Below are 23774 nucleotides of genomic sequence, written 5' to 3' on the forward strand. Positions count from 1 at the left end.
GTGTGTGTATATATATATATATATATATATATATATATATATATATATATATAATCTTAATGGCCCTGTGTGACCTAAAACTATTTGTACAAAGCCTATCCCACTCATTCCCTAACAAACACTACTTCTGCAATCCAAGTCTCTTCTTATGAGATTTATAATAAGGTATCAAAGTTGAAAAATCCATTTTAACCAGTTCTGATCTTGCAGAAAGGCAGGTAACATCAATTTTAACATCAATGTTAAAATTACCATAAGTGAAATTAAACCCTGTGTTTATAAACTCAAGAGTGTAGTTATTTAGGTATATGTAATTTGTTGTATTCCCACTTAGTGTTTTCATGACTATTAGCAGTGTGAGTCACAGTGATGTGTTGGTCCTTAGTGTGATATACTTTAGCAACTTTATTTATGTTATGTGAAGCTGGAAACATTAATTATAAATGGTGACATTTAAAAGCAACATTTGAGAATATGTGATTTAACTATAACATTCACATTTTTTAGAGATTTCTCATCAGTAATTAACTTTTTTTTATTTACAGCTCCATTGTCCTTCTCTTTGAGCTTCTGGACAGCTAAGCTGATTACTTAGCTTCTCGAAGGGGGACTCTGCATGCAGACGGATTTCTGGAAGTGTCACCTCTTAAAATGACTTCTGGAGCAGCAAAATAACTTTCAGTTCCTCCCGTGGGAAAGCGAATGTGGCTCACATGTTGTGTACTTCTTGTTGGGGCTCTCGTGGCTTGGAGAACGAGAAATAGTGTCACACCATTCCAAAAAAGCAGCCTAGAGCAAGGCAGGGGAAAACTATGGGAAAAGTAAGTCCACTGCTGTTATTATGAGTTATATCCGATCTCAGAGGCTCAATAACCACATCGGAGAGTGAAGCTAGTTGTCTAAATGGGAATTCTTTTAAAAACATTCATAAAATTAGCTTTTGTTTCTGTATTGTTGGCGACTGAGTATTTGACCCCATCCACAGAAAATAGTAAAGTATTTGGATACTTAATTTGGAATTTTAGTTTTTTATCAGTTAGAAATTTGCAATAAGGAGACATGAGCTGTCTGGCTTGCCTAATTTGAAGAGGCAGATCTTGGGCTAGAGAGATTCTGTTGTTGTTCCATATTAGGGGTCCCCCATTTTTCTTTGCAGATAATAGTATTTTATTAACATCTTGAAAGTTAAGTAATTTGGCATAGACTGGTCTTGGAGTATTTGAAGTTTGAGATTCTCTCAGCGCTCTGTGTGTTCTCTCAGTTATTATTTGATGGGCTGTTTTTTGGTCTTTGAGTAGTGTTGCAAATATATGAATGATAGAAGGAATCAGTTCATTGTGCTGTATATTCTCCGGCATGCCTCTAATGATTATATTATTCCTTCTGGATCTTGCCTCCAGATCAATAATTTTAGCTTGCATGGTTTGTATGTCTGCTTCATGTGAGTCAGATTTTTTGGATAAAAGGGCTATTTTTTCCTCATTCTCTGTGGTTTTGGCTTCATATTTGTCCATTCTTTCCAAGATTTGGTTGAAGGAAGTTCCAAATGATTGCAGTTGAGTAGACATTTCTTTTATTGCCTCTTGGATAGGCGGTAAAGCTGCTTTTACATCATTCAGGTTTGCTAGTTGATCTGCTTTATTTTTATTCCCTGATTTTGCAGTGTCTTGTTGTTTTGTTATTTTCTGCCTTTTAGAGTTCAGATCTTTCTCAGGAGATAATAATTCAGAGATTTTAGTTTTTGTTGTTGTAGTGTCCATATTTCTATCTTCTTTTGACATTTTGTGGAAGTAAGACGTCTTGGTTTATAGATAGAAGTGGATGTGTAAAGTGCCCTGAGCACACGGCTTCTTTTCCTTGTCTCTTTCCTCAGCTCCAGTTAATCTGTTGTAATCTTGATAGATTTGTTTATTCTTCAGGTTTATTTTCCCTTTTCTGGTTTTCTGGATATAGATTAGGGTTGTTTACTCAGAATATTGTGTTTAAATAGGTCCTGGTATTTCCTCTGGGTTGATTTTATTCCATAAGTATTGAAGAGCTGTAGATTAGCAGTGTTTACAGAATGGCGGCCATCTTTGAATCCCATTTAATTAATGATTCTGACAAAATGAAATGTTTAATTTGTGGTAAAGTTGGACATGAAACAACAAAAAAATGTGAGCACAAATGTATAACACGTGAAAAAATAGACCATTTGTGGATGGACTGTAGTGTTAAAGAGAATCTTAAACAGGAAATAAAGGTAGACCAAGAAAGAGAGATTGTTTTAGTAGATAACATAGAAGAGACACATAAAGAAAATAGAACTGAGGAAGATATAAGAATGGAAATAAAAGAATATATGAAGGGAAAAGGACCATTAGAAGAAGAATTAAGTAAATCAAGTGATGACTGGGAATATAAATGGATAAGGATTAAAAGCAACAAAAATTCTAATGGAAAGAGATTCAAAGATAGAAAGTGCAAATTAAAAAAAAGCTAGGAGGAAACACAAAAAGAAAAGGATAACAGCGATAGAAATGTTTCCACAAAGTGAGAATCCTAGCCATAAATGTGATTAGCAAAAAGAATGTTCAATGAAGGTTAGGTGTTGGAATTGTGTAGATTGTTAGATGTGGATCTTGCCTCCAGATCAATAATTTTAGCTTGCATGGTTTGTATGTCTGCTTCATGTGAGTCAGATTTTTTGGATAAAAGGGCTATATTTTCCTCATTCTCCGCGGTTTTGGCTTCATATTTGTCCATTCTTTCCAAGATTTGGTTGAAGGAAGTTCCAAATGATTGCAGTTGAGTAGACATTTCTTTTATTGCCTCTTGGATAGGCGGTAAAGCTGCTTTTACGTCATCCAGGTTTGCTAGTTGATCTGCTTTATTTTTATTCCCTGATTTTGCAGTGTCTTGTTGTTTTGTTATTTTCTGCCTTTTAGAGTTCAGATCTTTCTCAGGAGATAATAACTCTGAGATTTTAGTTTTTGTTGTTGTAGTGTCCATATTTTTATCTTCTTTTGACATTTTGTGGAGTAAGACATCTTGGTTTATAGATAGAAGTGGATGTGTAAAGTGCCCTGAGCACACGGCTTCTTTTCCTTGTCTCTTTCCTCAGCTCCAGTTAATCTGTTGTAATCTTGATAGATTTGTTTATTCTTCAGGTTTATTTTCCCTTTTCTGGTTTTCTGGATATAGATTAGAGTTGTTTACTCAGAATATTGTGTTTAAATAGGTCCTGGTATTTCCTCTGGGTTGATTTTATTCCATAAGTATTGAAGAGCTGTAGATTAGCAGTGTTTACAAAATGGTGGCCATCTTTGAATCCCATTTAATTAATGATTCTGACAAAATGAAATGTTTAATTTGTGGTAAAGTTGGACATGAAACAAAAAAAATGTGAGCACAAATGTATAACACATGAAAAAATAGACCATTTGTGGATGGACTGTAGTGTTAAAGAGAATCTTAAACAGGAAAAAAAGGTAGACCAAGAAAGAGAGATTGTTTTAGTAGATAACATAGAAGAGACACATAAAGAAAATAGAACTGAGGAAGATATAAGAATGGAAATAAAAGAATATATGAGGGGAAAAGGACCATTAGAAGAAGAATTAAGTAAATCAAGTGATGACTGGGAATATAAATGGATAAGGATTAAAAGCAACAGAAATTCTAATGGAAAGAGAGTCAAAGATAGAAAGTGCAAATTAAAAAAAAGCTAGGAGGAAACATAAAAAGAAAAGTATAAAAGCGATAGAAATGTTTCCACAAAGTGAGAATCCTAGCCATAAATGTGATTAGCAAAAAGAATGTTCAATGAAGGTTAGGTGTTGGAATTGTGTAGATTGTTAGATGTGGATATCATAATATTAATAAACATAATAATAATAACAACAGAAGAAAGAATGCAAATAAATGGGTTATTGGAAGGCAAAGATATATGGAATATAGAAGAAGAAAAATGCTTAGGCATATCCATTTTATGTAGAAATTCTGTATTACATGTTAGTATTAGGGAGAATATTAATATTAGACATAAGATGAAAGAACCAAAATATAGTGTAATTACACTTTATGCATACACTTTACAGAAACAGAGAGAGTTTATGTTTAGTAAAATACTTTGTTATATTTGTCAAATAGTAGTGGGAAACTTCAATTGTGATTTAAGACATAGGAGAAGAGAAGGAGCAGATATAAATGTAATTTCAGAGATATTTAAAATGATAAAATGTATTTATGGAAAAGCAAACACTGAACATATAAAAATAGCAATTTGAGAACTGAAATTGATTACTTTATAGTATCAGAGACTCTATGGATATTACATCAAGGAGTTGAAATTACAGGTTTTTAACACCATGTAGCAATTTGGATAGAGATTTAAGAAAAAAACAGACTATATAAAAATAGATAGATGTAGAAAAGGAATTAATGGATCATACTTAAATGAGTATGTACAGGAAATAATGCATCAACTATGGCTACATCATATAAACATGAGAAGATGCTATAAAGTTGGAAAAGTTGGTGGATTAGTCTAAAAGAAAAATATAGAAAAGAGGTACTGGAACGGCAAAGGAAAAAGATAACACAAGATAGTTGTAAATACAAAGAAATCAGTAACCAAGTCTTTAAAACATATTAGATAATAAAGAAGATATTCTAGAAAAGAAAAAAAGCTGTATGAAATGAACTAAGATAAAATAAAAAAATGTTATTCGAGCAAAGATATTTTTACAAGGAAGGAAAGAAGAAGTAGCACCATACATAAGCAAAGTGGTTAAAGAAAAGAAAAGAGTAATAAGAGAGTTGATGAATGATTAAGGAAGTATAGTTAACACACAAACAAATAATGCATATAGTAAAATGACATACTTTGGAAATGGTTTAAATATGTGAAACTATAGGGAAGAATAAATGGAACTTAAAAATTAACTGAAGAAGATACTAAGAGAATGGAGGAAAAGATTACAATGATAAAATTAAAAATGTGTTGAAACAGTAAATGTAGAAGCAACTACATGTTTAGGTGGACTTGAATATCTAATGTAAAAGAATATGCAAGAATGGCAAAAAGATACCTTTTAGAGGTATTGAATGAATGATTTGGAAAAGGGGTAAATGAAAAAATATGTATGGGGCAATGAAGTTTATATGGAAAAAGGAGAAAGAACAGAAATAGAAACTGGAGACAACCAATGTTAGATAATGCTGATGATAAGATTTTTTAGGAATATTGTAGAAAAAAAGAATCTGAAGTAAGGCTAACAAGCTACTGAATTAAGCATTTTTTGGAATAAAAGAAAAATGAAGTCAAGAGCTTTTAATGACAATCAGGGAATTGGCAGATGATGTAATAAATAGGAAAACAGAATTGAAAATATTAGTAGGGGATGTAAGTAAAGCATTTGATAAGATAGAGCATGACGCATTATGGAAAATTCTAAAGGGGAACTTCAATAAAGCCTACAAGGAGTGATTTTCCATGTAGGCATAATGGCACAGAGCTTACATGGAAGTACGCTGCTGTGTGATCCAGTAAACAGAGCAGAGGAGCATGAACGGGTGTGTGGACACGGAAGTGTCTGTGGTATGCAAGTCACCTCATAAGCAGGAGAACTCCATACAAGTGAGGTTGTTTTGTGATCCAGGAAGCAGATAGGTATTTGTGTAGATTTCGTGTAGGTTTTAGAAGTGTACATGGAAAATTTCCATGTACAAGTAATAATTGAACAGGGACTTTAGAAGATCAGAAATGTCACAGTAGGCACAGATATTTGCAAAATTATGCCCTGTGTGTCAAAAAAGTAATGCACACTTATATAATATAATGTTTTAATTTTTAATACCCATATTGTATTATGCAGCGTGCAGCAGTGTGCAAGCATGCTGTTATGCAAAAAATAAATATTAAAAATTGCAAACATGAAAAATAAGATATATATGAGAATAATGCATTATAGGGCCCTGCATTTAGTATGTACAATGGTAGATTTCAATGGGTGCTAAGGAGTCAGGCCCTGGAATAGTGAAGCATCCAAGTTGTGTGCTCAGATCTGTATGCAAATGAGCTGGGGTTGATGGATAGCAAAAATGGGCCACTGTGTCCACAGATAAAATCTGTGTAGCACCAGAAATGTATTGGTGTCCACAGAAGAGCTAGCTGACATCAAAAGAGGGTCTGTGCCCAGACTGCTGAGCAGTGTTTATACCAGCAGTGAGGGTTTGCACATTGTGCCACAGTGTTTAGCAAGGAAGGTATTTTTTTAAAAAAAAGGAAATAGCCTAGCAAAGCCAATCATGTATAAATTAGTGATAAGCCCCGTTCAACTGACACTGGGCCATTCAAACCCCTCAATGATATACCTGGCAGGTGGAATGCATCATAGTTAGCCAATCACACAGGCTACATCTGCAGCTCACCACTATAAAGTATGGATACACCATACAATCTGATTTTTCCCCCATACTCTGCACCATTTGAGTACAGACTTGAGAATTTTAACTGACAAAATGCTAGGGGCTGCTGCTGCTCTGATACAGCTATATGTGCTAGAGGCTGAGGTCATTGCTGATGTTTCTGCTGAAAATAGGCCTAGACTGAGAAGGAGAAGAGTGTTCAGGTCCAGGGTAACCTTCCAGGAGCTACATGAGATGTTAGTTGTAGAGTGCTACCAGGTGGACAGGGACATACTACAAGAACTCATCGAGTTCTGCCACCATCAACTCAGACCCAGATCCAACAGAAGGGAACCCATCCCAGTGGAAACCAAGGTGAGTGTAGCCCATAAAATACTAGCTTCAAGTACTTTTCAAAGACCAACTGGGGACTTGATGGGGTCTCACAGGCATCTGAATCCAGGGTACTCTACCAGTTCCTGGTTGCCATGCAAACACATGCCAGTGAGCACATTTATTTACACAGAACCCCTGAGGAGATGGCCAGCAGTATGCATCTCTTCTACCAAGTAACACACTACCCTGAGGTACTGGGTGTCATAGACTGCACTCATGTACACATCAAAGAACTGCCCAGTGAGGAGGTTAGAGTCTACATCAACTGCAAAGGATATCACTCCTTCAACTACCAGGTCATGTGCAATGCCCAGGGCATTATTATCATGAGTATGTGTTCTGGCAGCCCTGGCATGTTATTATGACTCTCATGTCTGGCACGCATCACAGCTGTGCCAGATCTTTGCCAGGGGTGAAATCCCATACGATAATCTACTGGGAATGCTGGTGATGCACTGGAACTGTGGATGATGACACCCATCAGAAATGCACACACACACCTACCGAAGAACACCATGATGTGGCACACTCACAAACTAGGAACATCCTAGAGCATGTGTTTGGACTGTTCAAGTCATGGTTTTGTTGCCTCGCTATATCTGGTGGAGCCCTGCAGTACTCTTCAACCACATGTGCACAGATGTTCACAGTATGTCCCATTCTACACAATATGATCCTGCAGAAACAGCTGTGGCAGGATAATCACAGGGAAGGGACACACAGACCCCCACCAGTCCCAAGGTCCCCACAGCCACACCCACAGCGGGACTCAGAGGAGGAATCCCCCTGAGGCTGTCCCTATAGGCAGACATAGGCATGCCCAGTATGCCCTAGCCTTGGCAAAGGGGCAACACATAGCACATGCACTGACAACCTAGGGTCCTAAGGACCAACACATCACTGTGACTCATGCACATAGTAAAAAGCATGCCAGCCACACCACACAACCTGTATCTTACCATGTCTAGGATTTGTACTTTGTGCATCACACAGAGTCAGCCCTGAATCACTGTTATCTCTGCTGCATTCACAAGTTAAGTCACTCTCCTTTACAATAAACGTATGGGGTACTAGATTATGGCAGCATACGTATGGATCTGCTACATGTATGCAAGGGAATAGAGTGAGATACTGGGCTACCTGCAGAGAACTAACAGCTATGTGAGACAACAGGTAGTCTGTCCAGTGCTGGCTACCCATAATATGCATTAGGCCACAAGGCAGCAAAATCCACTCCAGTATGCGAGGACAATGCCATACAGTGGGGGTCATAGGACAGATGCATGATTGTCAATGCTAGAGTTCCCTACACCAAAACAGACATGTTCCGATAAAATTGCAGTAGCAGTATGTTTGCAAAGATATAGCAGCAGACCACACAATCCCAGAGCTGTCCCAAACAACCTGGCTACATGTTCTATTTCCACAATATGAAGGGTTTTAAAGTGTATGTCTGTCTGTGGGTGATAGTGTCAGGAATTAAACTTCACTTTCTGGTGGCTGGTGTGGCTCAGTGGGATAAGCACATTAGCATGGCTGATGTTGTTCGTGGTTCGAACCTGGCTGTACCTACAGTTTTGCATGCGAGGTACTCCTATGGTAGAAGTCCCACAGACTGTCAGTATGTCACTATCTGTTACTGCAAGAAAGCTGGACAAATCCAGAAACAATGGAGGGACAGGGGGTCACAGCTATGGACATTACACATGCTCTGAGTAATGTAGAAGGTGGCTACTGTAACAGCAAGTTGCAAGAAGTCAGAGTAGCAGCAGGATGTAAAGGCCATCATCTAACTGGGTCAGTACTTACAATTCAGTGGGCAACATTTAGTAATATATCACTAAAAACACAACTGTCTGAGGAGCAGAGCAGACATATGGGGCAGAGCGCTGAATATCCTGCAAAACATGTACAGTCAGAGGTGTGACGTCTGTAACCCTGTGTGTGGTGTTACATCATGTACCCCAGTCACAGCATACCTACAACCACTTAGAGCAGGAAATATGGACAAAGCCATGAACAGGAATGGACAAAGGCCCACATATCAGGAGAAGGATTAACTAGTAGCCAGCCAAATGTAGAAAGTGCAGAGAATAACAAGTCATGCAGTAGCATGGTTCCCCTATGTGTATAGAGTCAGTGACTCAAATGTCTGTAATCAGTTCCTAATGTCAATCTATAATGATTTGCTACTGATGTACCAGAAAATCACATTGCTATGTAAAATGTACCAGGCATATGATGCAAATCCCTGTACACTCTATTACAATCTGTATGCTCCCTAGCTATGGGTCATATGTTACATTCATCACACAGATGGGGAATCCCTTGGACATAATCTCAAGGAGGTGCTGGACTGTTGAATCAGGTGCAGCAGCCAATTGACTGTAACACACAAAATCTCTGACTGGAGAACAGGTATGTATGGCCTGGAGTCACCTTGTAATTACTGACAGTCACACTGGCCATACTCATACACCTAGCAAATTTCAGCCCATGTCTGATGCCTCATCTGCCTAAAGAACTGAGATATGAATATAGCTGTGCATACAGACAGCCATGAATATGTATCTGTCTCTCCCTATCCCCCTCAGACATGATTATCCTTGTCTATCAGTATGTGGCAAACACACGCATATATATATATATATATATATATATATATATATATATATATATATATATATATATATACACACACACACACACACACACACACACACACACACACACATACACACACACACACACACATAAATATATATATATATATATATATATATATATATATATATATATATATATATATGGGTCTACTTCTAGACTAAACCGACGATTTTCCCCGAACAGAAATCCGACAACACACAAACCCGACAACGAAACACCGAACACCATAACACCGACACACGGAACGTAAACAACACACTACACTACATAGCATACACACTAGCCCTGACCCAAACTAACCCTAAGGTCCGACACTATCGCACACTTCACCTACCTGCACCCTAACCCTAACTCACTTACCCACCCCTAGCCCAAGCTCCGACACTACGCGACACTTCACCTACCTGCACCCTAACCCTAACTCACTTACCCACCCCTAGCCCAAGCTCCGACACTCACTTCACCTACCTGCACCCTAACCCTAACTCACTTACCTGACACACACACACACACACACACACACACACTTGTCGGTCTTTCCGCTGTCGGCGAATCACCCTGTCGGTATAGGTTATCTGGCGGTGATTTCGGGGATGTCTTTAGAAGGGGACCCATATATATATATATATATATATATATATATATATATATATATATATATATATATATACATATATATATTTATAAACACAGTTACCTAACGCACACACACAGGTGCATCTAAGTTGACATCTGTGTGAGATACATATATATATATATATATATATATATATATATATATATATATATATATATATATGGCAACTGATACCTGTACACACATAGTGGGGGTATTAACAGGTACCCCACTGCTATGACACTACATACAATAAAAGCACGTAGGCTGTGTAACACAAGGCCACTTTACATAGCCCACATGTACTGTGGCTGCAGCCACATTTACACCAACTGTAACCAGTGGTGTGTGAAACTAGTACTATGAGCTGTAATGTGTAATAGGAGGTAAGTAGGGGCTCTAATCTCACATCAGCCACCTGGCGTGTGTGTGTGTGTGTGTGTGTGTGTGTGTGTGTGTGTGCTTACTCACAGAGCCTTAACACACACACACACACACACACACACACACACACACACACACACACACACACACACACACACACACACGTGATGAGCTACAACTGCATTACACATACCACATCTTATTTCTGATCCCATGCACAACACATAAGCAAACTGCAAAATACACAGACAAGACAGGCCCTTTATAACATGCACAGCAGCTGTGAGATAAGTGTGATGTCAGTGTATGTGATAGACCTATACCTAAAACACAGTGCACCCATCTTAGCATACTATTGCCCCCTGTATAGCAGACTGCATAGACTTTCACAACAATAAGTGCAAACATGTTAATGCTCCTGCAAATTCCCTACTGTGATTATCGATTTAGTGTACTTCAGTTAACCCCTCCAAAACTGAACATACAAGTATTGTACTCCGGATAAGCATATCAGCTGTGCTGCAGCAAAATGGCAGCTCTTAACATTTGGATGGTATATATGATCCATAGAAAAACAGCATCACACTCACCAGGTACAGGATGTTGGACTCTGGCCACACTTGACATACATATGGAAAACTGATGGAGAGGTATTGTCAGCAATACCAAATGTGGCATTGTTACAGAATAATATGTGCATATATCAACATGTAGAGTAGGTACTGTGATACTACCTACATTGCTGATTTTCTGAGCATGTGTGCACAAGTGTGGATTACAAACAACCCCCCCCCCCACAATGCAAATTGACCTGTAATCCATGTACTGGTATGCAGAGGCTGCCACAATGACTGATGCAGTATCACAGTGATGAACACAGGAGGCTTACCTGGACGCTCTTTTCCTGTGGATCCTGTAGCACCTAACTCCATGATGTCTGGGGTAATGATTGCTTGGGAGCTGGTGGTTTATTCCATGTTAGCCAGGAATTCCTCTGTCACTGAAAGTGATTGTTCTGCTGCAGGCCCTCTGCCAGTGGCAGTACAGTCCCTGGCTATAGCAGCAGCTCTTTGCCATACAGCATTTACCATATATGTTGCCCACTGTTGGACCTGCTAGTAGCTTCTGTCCTGTAGCCCTACATGGGTGACTGCTGTGACAAGGTCAACCCACAGTGCTGCACATTGCATATGATTCTGGTGACTCCTGGACAGCAGAATGTTGTGATGCAGTCTGAGGCCATCCAGCATAACATAATTTTCAGCAGCTAGAGACAGTAGGTGCCTCCATCTGTACATCCTTTATGAATGGCAAGAAGAGGTGGACACATCACAGGACCACATACTTTGCTATCCACTATGTACAGACCCTGGTCATCCAAATTGGCCTGCACTATCCAGTGCTATGTCCCATGTCATATCCTGCTATATATCAACTCAGTATGTATGTGGCTATCAACAACACAGTAGCAATACTGGTTAAATCCCTGTGTGCCATGATGGAGTGTGCTGTATGTCTCCACTCCCATCAACGCTGTCTACTGTGGTATGTCCTCTATAGGCAACATTCCAGTACCATGTCATACAGCCACTGTCAGACAAATAGGTGTGTGTTATTACATGTATATGGGGACAGTCCAGCAACATCTGTGTGCCACAATGACAGTAATGCAAACATGCTGTAGGGTATCTTCCCTGTAGGCATCCTACTTCTTCAGTACACAGATGTTTGTGGAATCTGTACATGTGCCTGATATATGTAGCACTTTTTTTTGTGGATGTCTGGCAAATGGTTGGACAATAATTGCTGGTTGTTCTCAGAATGTAGAGAATCTGGCTGTCAAATGCCAGAACCCTCAGAAAACAGTTATGCTACAGTAATATATGTTACTTTATTCATACCCTTACTTTGTATGACCAATATGTACAATCTGTTGCTGTGGTTGAGCCTGTGTCTCCCCACTAATAATGGCTATGACCTGAATTCCTGCTGTAGAGGGTTGCCAGGTATGCTAGCCATAGCTGTCAAGCGATAAGATACGAATGTCAACAAAACAGTGATCTAACCAAAGTATATCAGGGACATCTGTACAATGTCTGAAGTATTCTTGTGTGACATTCACAGACTGAGAGGAGCTGAATGACAGTACATCATGTGATATGACAGCTTTGTCCACCCTTACTTACTGTCACTATGTCTAACACATAATCCAGTGGCATCCGTGCAGGAGCTGACCATTGTAGGAAGGAGTGAGAGTGCCAGAGCTGTGATTTAGGTCACAGCAGGCACAGTTGATAGGCATGTCTGTAGTTGTTGGACAGCAGTTTATCACCAGCATGTCATTCCCAGAGATGTACTACAGGCCTACTGTTGTAATCCCTATTCCCCATAACTGAATCCTCCCATCTGCATCTTATTATATGGGGACTTGTATTACATTCCTGGTAGAGTGATGCAATACTTTTGTGCACAATTCCTCAAGAAAAATGCTTCTGAAATAGCAGTATGTCTTGATAAAGCAATGTACAGACCAGTTATCCATAGGCAGCTGCTTGCCTTTTGTACGTAATGCTCAATAACATGTGTTTGCCTATGCATCAATCAATGGCTCAGAGTTACTAATTGCATCTAGCACAGCTTGGTAGCACTTTCATTAGCCAATGAAATGGCACAACAGTGCAATATTTAAAGCCTCCATGTAGGCCTCGGCCCCTTTCATAGTCTGTGAGATGGACATTAGTGAGATATGGAGGCTATAGCATTGCAAAGGGTAGGTACAAATACTGTCCACGGTTGAGATTTATGAGGTATCTCCAATGTTTTGCATGCTATGTTTGGCCATTGTCAAATGACTTTGTGATTATCTGGCAGTTCAGTGTTAAGCATTGTGGGTTGAGGTCAGTAATGGGGGAAGAGACATGTGAGTGTCAGATGTCATACCCATCAGAATATGCATGCTGCTGCAGTAGCTGCTAGTCTATCAGCTCTGAATGTTTGTAGGGGCAGACTGTGACACATGTCCCTCTCACTTGACCTTTGTTCCCCACCCCTTTATGTATGAGTGTTGTGTGGAACCCTTGTTCTAGGAGGCTGTGAGATATGGTAGGTCTAGGGCAGGTAGCTTAACATACAGTTGCATATGTCACAGTCTGCAGCTGCTGCTTTTTGCCTAGGACTCTTAGTGTGTAGGGTGAACACTTTGAAAGACAACAAGCTGTATGTGTTACTGAGGTAGCAGTGTCAGTTCTGTCACTACAGTGGAAACAGTGTGAGGGTACCCATAACAGTCCAGACGAGGTATGTGGTTAAGGTACATCTGTTATGTAACAGTGCCATTCAGAGAGTAATAGGTGAGATATAGGTAGGCTATACAAATATGTGCAGTGAGTCCCTATCCACAGGCCTTTTGCTTGCTAGCATTGGTAGCAGTTAATTGAATAGTAGCAATCTGCTTTGGTGAAAATTACATGACCCAGTTATTATTTGCTGTATTCACGAGAATGTAACTGAAGTCCAATGCACTGGATTTGAACCCAGGACTGGGGGGGCAAAATGTACTACATGCAAGGCATTTAAAAGACTGAGCTACTGCATCAGTGCTGCACCCACTGTATTTGCAAGATATATGAGCATGCATACAGTCTGAGACACCGGAATTTTATTAACTTGTGTTTTCTGATGAATATGAGGTGTGACACTGAAATGTCTGTCATGATCTTCTAACCTCAGTCTTCATTGACTTGCCAGTACTTTAGCAGACTCATATGGTTTTGTGAAAACCTTGCCGAACTTAGGGGGCACAACTGTGGTTATTTTTATGGACAGCAGATTGGGCATATATGACTATCAAGGTATACTGTGGACATTCTGCAACAGTCTGTACAATTGACAGCTATACCTGCGATCCCAGGCCTTACCTACATCTAATATTATTAATGTGGCTGTGTACTGGTGCAGTGACTCCACCACAGTCCCAAGTACACTGCCAATGTCCCCATTATAAGTGATAGCACTAAAAGTCCTATAAGAAAACAGATCAAGTACTTATTAATAATTACCATCCCTCCTGGCATGTCTAAAGGTTAGTTTCCTGTGCTTTCGCCCATTAACCTGGGGAACTTGGGCATTCTGAGGCAGAGTAGCAACTGCCTCATGTACACAGACAACCCTCTTCTCTGACCTGCCAACACTCAGACTTGTGAGAGATGCACTTATATATCCAAACTGGAAGGCATGCATTCTCCAGTCAAGACCGGAATAACTGGTCAAAAGGGGAAGATCAACACCTGCACCACACCACGTGGAATACATAGCTCTCAAGAACACCCACCATCACATTTCTCACATAAAAACAAAAACCAAATGCCCACCTTCTCAGAGGGCTCTCAGTAGAAATTTACCCAAACAGCAGAGTCCTCCAAATCAAAAATGCACTCAACCACCACAACACAGCACAGATCACAAGACACATAGCTCACCTACACAGTATGCACCTCAACATAAGCCTCTAAGGCAAAACAGCTTGCCCAATACACTAATCATAGGTAACTCAATAGTGAGGCACACTGATGTCCCACTCACTAAGCTGAATAAAGAGAAAGTAACAGTAAGCTTTCTGTCAGGTGCCAGGATCCAACACATAACACACCCACTCAAGTCACTCCACAACAAGTACAAGTATGACTATATCATTGTCCATGTGGGTTTGAATGACCTGAGATGCACCTCCCTGGACTACATGAAAAGAAAAATGGAGGAGCTCTCAGGTTATGTGGCCCAGGCAGGTATGACCCTAGCCATGAGCAACATCCTACCATTGCCCAGAATGATACTGCAATACAAGCAGAAAATGACTGATTTCAACAATTGGCTAAGTTTCTGGTGTCATTCTAAGGGGATCCAGTATCTGTCTGCTTGGGATGACATGACTGACAGACCTCGATGCTTTACCAGAGATGGCCTGCATCTGTCACCCCTAGGTTTCTGGGTAGTAGCTAAGGCTCTTGCAACCCCTATAGTGACTTTTTTAGGTGGTGTTCCAAAGACCAAATTACCACCGTAACAGCTATAAATAAATGCAGTCTGAGGGTCATGCTGCTCATCTCTAGAAGTCTAGATCTCAAGATGCACTCGCTCAAAGCACTCCTCAAAATGGAAAACATTGACATTTGTGCTGTAAAAGAGACCTGGTTTAAAGCAGCAGAAAGAACCCCTGCACTACCAGGCTATAACTCATGCCACACCTTTCAGCCCCAGAACATCGAACAAAACTCCAAAGGTGGTGGCGTCTCCATATACATAAAGGATATGCACACCACCAGACTAGTAGGCCAGAATAACTCATCAGAGATACTTCAGGTACAACTAACAGTAGGTAAGACGAAGAGTCAGGTCGTAGCCTGCTACTGGTCCCCGCCCATGTCCCAAGACTCTCACTCCATGTTCCTAAGCACCCTGGAAATTATTAGAGTCTAACCCAACACTCTCATACTGGGTGACTTCAACTACCCCTCCATCAACTGGGAAAAATACTCATACACCAATACTCTTGCCTAACGCTTCCTGGAATTCATTAATTCCAATGCGCTGGACCAGCTCATTCTTACCCCACCAGAGGAAGCAACATCCTTGACCTGATTATTATTAACATGGGCAACCATTGCTCAAACAGTCAATTCTTCCCTGGTTAGATCCAACCACAAACTAATTACTGTGGAAATCCACATCTCACCCACACCATCAGCAAAGGTAACCACCATGAACAACTTCTCCAAAGCTGACTTTGGGCTCCTAAAAACAGAGGTGGCTAGCTTCACGACACCCATGCAAAGGTAAAATAGGTGCATGACTGCCGAATCATACACCAATGCTCTGTATGAACATGTATGTAAATGCATGGAACTAGCCATACCCAACTGAACCACAACACTCTCTTCCAAAAAAAGAAAGCCAATCTGGTGGTCCTCTGTTGATAACAAATTCTACAACAGAAGGAAGAAGTTGTTGCAGAAAAAGGTGAAGTCCCAAGACTGGAAAGACATCCTTATTCACCTCAACAAAAAGTTCAGATCTCTTATCAAAACCTCTAAAGCTAGCTATCAAGGCAGAATTGTGGCAGACACTAAAAAACACTGCAAAGATGTCTACAGTTATATCAAGAATCTCCATGACAATACCCAGATTTGCTCTGAGTTACTGCACAATGGTACCACCTATACTGAGCTAGCAGATACTGCCAACATACTGGGTGACAGATTCAGTGCCAGCTTTATCCATCTCTCCCCCGCTAAAGGACCAATCACAATACTGGAAGAATGCCAGGCACCCAGCATTACTGCAGCACAGTTTAAAGCTGCATTATCCAAGGCCAAGAATACAGCTTTCATGGGACCCAAAAATATCCTTGGCTGTGTTCTACATGAACTACAAAGTGAACTGGCACCATAGCTGTGTGCCCTGTTTAATCACAGCCTTACCTCAGGCTTTGTCCCTACAGAATGGCACACTGCTACAGTCATCCCTCTCAATAAAGGGGGAACAATTACAGACCCTGGGAATTATCACCCCATTAGCCTGATGAGTCTGATATGTAAGGCTATGGGGAACATCATCATGGACCTAATTAACAAGGATATAGGAAATCTCCAAACTCTGGACCCCACGCAATTCAGTTTTGTGAAGGGTAGATCATGCCTGTTCAACCTGTGTGACTTCTTTGAGTCAGTCACCAGAGCTGTGAATGACGGCAAGGCAGTACATACAGCCTACCTCTATCTAGCCAAGGCCGTTGATACCATTCCCCACTCAAGAATTATTGATAGACTCACCAAACTAGGCATCAACCCCTATATCACTAGGTGGGTTGCAAATTGGCTCACAGATATAACCCACAGTGTGAAAGTAGCAGACTCCAAGTCAGAGTGCCAAACAGTCATGAGTGGAGTCCCACAGGGATCGGTCCTGGGTCCTCTCCTGTTTGCTATCTACTTCTCTGAAGTCCAGGCCAATACCGAGGGACTCTGACTGACCAAGTTCACCGATGATTGCAAGCTGGGAGTCATTATTAACTCCCCAAGTAACGTAGACATCCTACAGATAGGCCTCACTGAGACCAATGACTGGTGTTAAAACCATGGTCTTAAGCTTAATGACAAAAAATGCATCATAATTCCCTTTGGGAAATCTCAGTTCCTACTAATTACTACATTGATGGTAGCCCACTGAACACTGAAGATGTTATAAGAGATCTGGGGACACAGGTTGACAGCAACCTCTCCTTCAACCACCACATTGCCACTGTGGTCAGAAAGTCCTTCTCTGTGGCACATCTCATTACCAAGGGTTTTGCATCCAGGAAAAAAGAGGTATAATCTCTCTCTACTTTTCCCTCATAAGACCAGTCATCGGGTATAATGCCCCATTGCATGTACCTCACTAAACACCTGCAACAGCTGGAAAGGCCACAAAAGTACCTCACAAAGAGGATCCTAGGCCTTAAACACATGCCCTACATGGACTAAAAACTCCAGCTTTTCTGTGTCTCATACTGTCTAGTAAGAGATGATCTCTGCTTGACTTACAAAGCCATGTCTGACCCAGCCCTGTTAGAAATGTTACACTTAAAGAAATCCCAATCCCTTTGCACCACACGCTCCAGGGACTTCAACCTCATTACCACGATCAACAGAATATGCTGGAGGGACAGGGTCATAACCCAGAGACTGCCCATGCTCTGGAAAAGACTTCCCATACTTGTCAAGCAGACCAACTCACTGGCCCTTTTAAAGAGAAATCTTGATGAGTGGATGGGAAATAGAAAATTCACCCCGTGGATCACTCCAGTGGCTCTACTTGATAGTGGCACCAGGAACTAACGGTGGCATGATGTCAGTGCACTTCTATGGGCTAGGCTTGTAAAGGATCCAGGACCATTGGCCTAGTACACACCTATGAACCTATATGTACTTGCAATGTGTCAGTGGTAATCAAGATATGTTGGTGGAAACACCTGTCTTACTTCAGAGCTGAGTGGCCTAGTGGGCTAATGCACTGTGCTGTAGTTGACAGGGGTCCAGGTTTGAGATATGGCAAGGATGATTATTTTGCAGATGTACCTAACACTGTCAGAAACACATAAGATGATTAAGGCTCTTTTAAGCAGTTTTAAGCAGGTTTGGGAAGGTTTGCGCTGTGCGCCATGCTGCTTAGCTCTGCATAAACTCATCCTAATTATAAAAAAGAGAAGAAAAAGGGGTGATGGGAAAGTGGTGAAATGGGAGTAAGCAGTGGGAAAAAACATACTGAAAGTCAAGTAGGGATGTACAGGATGGGTGTAAGAAAGGACCATAGCTCTCCATTTCTTGTACAGCAACAGCTGTGCAGGTTGTACATAATTTGAAATTTGGAGTCTCACACCCCAGAGAGAGGGGTGTGGTCAACATAACTGTCTTGATTAGTTCATCTAATAATTAATTGTGTCCAGTGGATGTGGGTGTGAAATGGAGAGCTATGTATAGGGCAATATTTTTTGTGGTACAAGTGACCATTTTTTTTAAGGAGAGAGGGGAATGTTGGGGAAGGTATATAGGTATGTGTGGGGAGGTAAGTTGGGTAGGAGAATTACATTTGCATATGAACAAGACAACATACAGGGGTGGTCTGTGACACATGAGGGGGATAAACACCTTGGACAGGGAGGGTGTTGTGGAATCAGAGATACATGTGCACCTAGAAGGCAGCAGAGTGACTGAGCTCCCCACCAATTGCCAATCAACACTGCACCTTCACTGCCCCAAAGGTGGCTGTGCTTGAGGCTGGGTGCTGGGGTCACCTTGCCCCTTCAGGTTGGCCAGTCTGCTATCAATCCAGCACAGGCAGTTCTAATAACCATGATGCACCATCCTACACACCATCACCAGTAGCTGATCTTGGGTGACAACCCCCCTTTCTGCCCCCACTCCCAAGGGAGGATTGACCCTGTCCTCTGAGGCTGTTCCACCTGTAGATGGTGCAGAGACAGCAGAAGGGGCACCACTGGCTTGGGTCTCAGACATGCTGGGACCTGGTGTCATGACTGGCTGAGGTAGGGTAGGAAGATTGCCAGGAATCTCCCTACCCAGTCAAGCCATGGCGCTCAGGTATTTCAATGTGTATAGGTTAGTAATGAACATAACATTTACTTAGTTATAACAGCATGCCAGAACATTGCAAATAACCCAGTAACATAATATTGCATAGTATATGGAACACAACAATAAGTGAGATAACATTCAGTATAGTAGCTGCATGTCAGTAACAGTTATGGCATAAGGCCAACAACATGGGTAATTCAACATGTTATGTTATTATGCAGCCATTGTATTACATACCAATAATAAAACACAAGGCCCAACATAATGTGTAGAAAACAACATGTGTTAATAGTAAACCATAACCAATGTATAACATTAATACATTATGATGAAGACAAGGGGTGAGGGAGAGAGAAATACAGTCCATCAATGCCAGTATATGTTATATAGTTTGCAACAGTACTGTTATATACTCTACAGGTCTGCCCTTTCTTTATGTATAACAGTACCCTATAACATCTGCTGCACGTACATACCTCTCAAGCTATCTGCATGGGACAGTATGGGCCAAGCTGTAACACCTAGAGGTACACAACTACAGAGGACAATTACATGTCAGGGGGCATATATGACTACCAAGGTATATTGTGGACTGATGCAGTGTGACTGTGCTATTGGCATAATCATGTTGATTATAGATCTGTGACACAGAGATTAGGCAACAATGATCACAGTCTGCAACAGAGTGGCACTTGAGAGACATGTATCATGCACATTACAGAGATTTAATGACCATCAAGCCATCCTTGGCAAACAAGTAGTTAGACCATCAGCAGACATTCACAGACACACCAGGCATACAGCCTTACCAAGATTACATATTTTATTTATTGTATTAACTTTTATTAGTATTGTACTTGTTGCCTTTATTTTCTGAAGTCATATCACATTCCTGAGCAATGCTGTTAACACTCTTTTACATCTGAACACACAAATTATTAACTCATAATAAAGGCTACTGCACCCATTTACCTGTAATTCAGGTGGGGAGAACATCTGTTAACAATACATAACTGATTCAATAATATTTACTAGTACTTGTCACAGGATTCGAACCCTGGTCTGTTTCTGACAAAATGTACATCAGACACAGCATTTATCAAACTGAGCTACCAAGCCACTGCTGCATACTGTTTGACTGATATTTGCCTAGAGCTTACCTACTTAAAAATAAGACCTGGTAGTAGAAGTAGAGTGCTATACAAGACTGCAGTGACACTTGAACATACATGCATGAGATACACGCATGACAGAAATACTAGGTGAACTGTACAATGATACATAGAATGCAGGTGTAGACAATAAACCCTTAGTGGATGGAAATATCTGTGATGTGTACAAACCATATCTGAGTGCTGGGTTGGCTACCTTACCCATATACTGTTGCAGATGGCATATTTGCAGTCTACAGCTATTACCATTTTATATTTGCCTGTGGCACCGTACCCTGAAGCAGGAATGCATATAGCTGAAATACAATGGTTAACACAAGACAGTCCTGATATACACAGTCTACCTTGGGTTTTCCTGGTATTGCTTCATATCTTAGTGCAGAACAAATATCATAATGCATATATCTTCTAGTACAGCTCTAAATCTACAGTTTTGAAGAACACTCTTTCATAGCTAACCTTGAGTCACTTAGTGGCATTCTTTCTATTTTTAGTTCAGATCACATGTAATACTTGATTTCACGAACAACAGACCAAAATTCACACATATTGCACAACACAGCTTTATTAGGGGTGACGTCATGCAGTTATTTTTATATTTTCAAGTCTTTATTGCAAAACAGTTCATATAATGCAGGTGTTGCTATTCCACAATTAATGCAATAGAAACTTTATTTCCTTAACATGATCAGGCTTCATGCTTTCATCTTTATTGAACTATATGTGGCATTACTCACTTATTTCAGTCCAGGTCAATGACCATATTCATTGAAGTACAATCAAAACTGTATATACCTAATGACAGTTAATAATTTACTCTTTTTTGCTTATATGACTATAGATTGCAAAATACATATGTACTCACCATACTCATGGTTCAACATGGCCAGGTGCCTTGCATGGGTCTCTAGGTTGTGCGCTCTCTCCTCTGCAGCTGTAGGGAGAGAAGCACACCATTATGCATACCTGTGTATCACACATTCAAATTACTTATTGGTAAAACAATGCTAACAGTACTTAGAAACTTGTGGGGCATTCGCATCCCAAGCATCCTGGACCCAGGTGTCCAGAAGCCCCCTCTTTCATCACTTCAGATCATCATAATGATGACATACCTGCTCACCCATTCTGGGGATATTTGTTGCACTGGTGAGATCACATGCCAGCTAGTCCTATGCTTCTGACTTGTACTCCAATCCCTGGTACTGGCCCTGCAGCAGCCAGACATCATTGTATTTCACAAAGAATCCAACCATGACCCTGGACCCCAGAATCACTGCTGCACCTGGAAGTGCGCACCCTCTCCAACACCTGCCATAGTTCCTGCCTAGTTAAAACTTCAACTGGTTCTGCTGGTTACCTGCCTATTGCACTTAAATAAGCCTGTTTTCCTGTCTTTTGCCACAATTGGGCAATTTTTAAATATGAGGCATCAGCTGAGCAGTGCTTAAACTGACAAGAGATGTTTTAATAATTAGTAATGATTAGCAGTGCGCAAACCCACTCAGCTGAGTGGTGCTTAAACTGTCAGTGCTTAGCAGTCCAAAATCAGGCTAAGCAGAGCTGTGCAGTGCCAAGCAGTGCTAAAACATATCTTGTTTAAGCAGTGCTTGCATGGCTTGGCACTGTTTAGTGGAGCTTAGCTAAGTGCAGCAGAGTAGCATTTAAAAATAATTAGCATAATTTTTATTTGCAACATAAAAGCTCAATAACCCTTCCCTGTATTCAAACCCTGCACCTGCTACACATATGGCTGTTACTCTAACCACTTGTCTACATGGATGTGTAGAATGCTACTATAGTTTTAGATATAGCTCTTAGCTATGTTTACGTACTGCTGAGCACCATGCCTCACTGTGCAAACCCGCTGAGCTATGCTTAAACTTGACCTTTGCATTCATAATTAAATGTATCCCATTTATGTGTTTACATGGCTGGCACATGTCCATTGCTGTGTGCTGTGCCACACTGTGCAAACATAAAATATATATATATATATATATATATATATATATATATATATATATATATATATATATATATATATATATATATATATATATATATATATATATATATTAAAATGTTATTAGATATGCATGCATTTATGTCCGGCACTTTGACAGTGCAGGGGGTATGTTACTCATCTCTGGACACAGTCACACTCCCTACACTGATTCAGTAACTGTGTTACATGGCTCAACCCTCAGTAACGTGTCTTCATGAATATGCATGGTGAGCTACCAAGAGGGTACTGCATATACAAACACGGTAATTTCCATGTAGGTATTACACTATACCTACACAGATTTTATTAAATCCCCAGGTGAAAGAATACAATGTAAATGACAAGATAATCAACATTTTGAAATTAGTATATAATAAAAATAACATGAAACTTGTGGTTAATGGCTGGTTCAGTGAGACAATAGAAATAAAAAGTGGTATTATGCAAGGATATCTAGCAAGTAGTATTCTATTTGCATTAATTATGAATGCAGTTGTTAACAGGATAAATTTTAATGTTGGAGGAAGCTAAATATAGCATATCAGAGAGAATTCAGATTCCAGTAATGTTTTCTCATTTGGATGATCTATTAGTAAATGTGAAAAATAAAAAATGGATAAGGATAGCTACTAAAGCACTTGACAATTAATTAGGAGCAAAAGAAAACATAAACATTTTGGGAATACAATTTGGTAAAGAGCAACAGAAAGACACACAAAAGAAGGACATGATATATAAGATTAGGAATATGTGTATATTTTGGAGAACATTTAAGCTTGTTTATGAGAAATTATCATGTTTCATTAATTCATTAACATTTGGTAAGATGGCACATCTAGCTAGTACATTTATGATACCATTGGAATCGGAAAAATAATTATTGAATGTGTTATTTACATTTATATGGGGATCTAGATTAAACCCTAATAAGAGAGGAATCCTTTATGTTACAAAAAAGGAAGGAGGTTTGAGATTAATAAGTCTAACTGTATATATAGCTTCATTGGCTT

This window comes from Protopterus annectens, chromosome 5.part1 (assembly GCF_019279795.1).
Source record: "Protopterus annectens isolate FY-2018-M chromosome 5.part1, PAN1.0, whole genome shotgun sequence".
Lineage (NCBI taxonomy): Eukaryota > Metazoa > Chordata > Ceratodontiformes > Protopteridae > Protopterus > Protopterus annectens.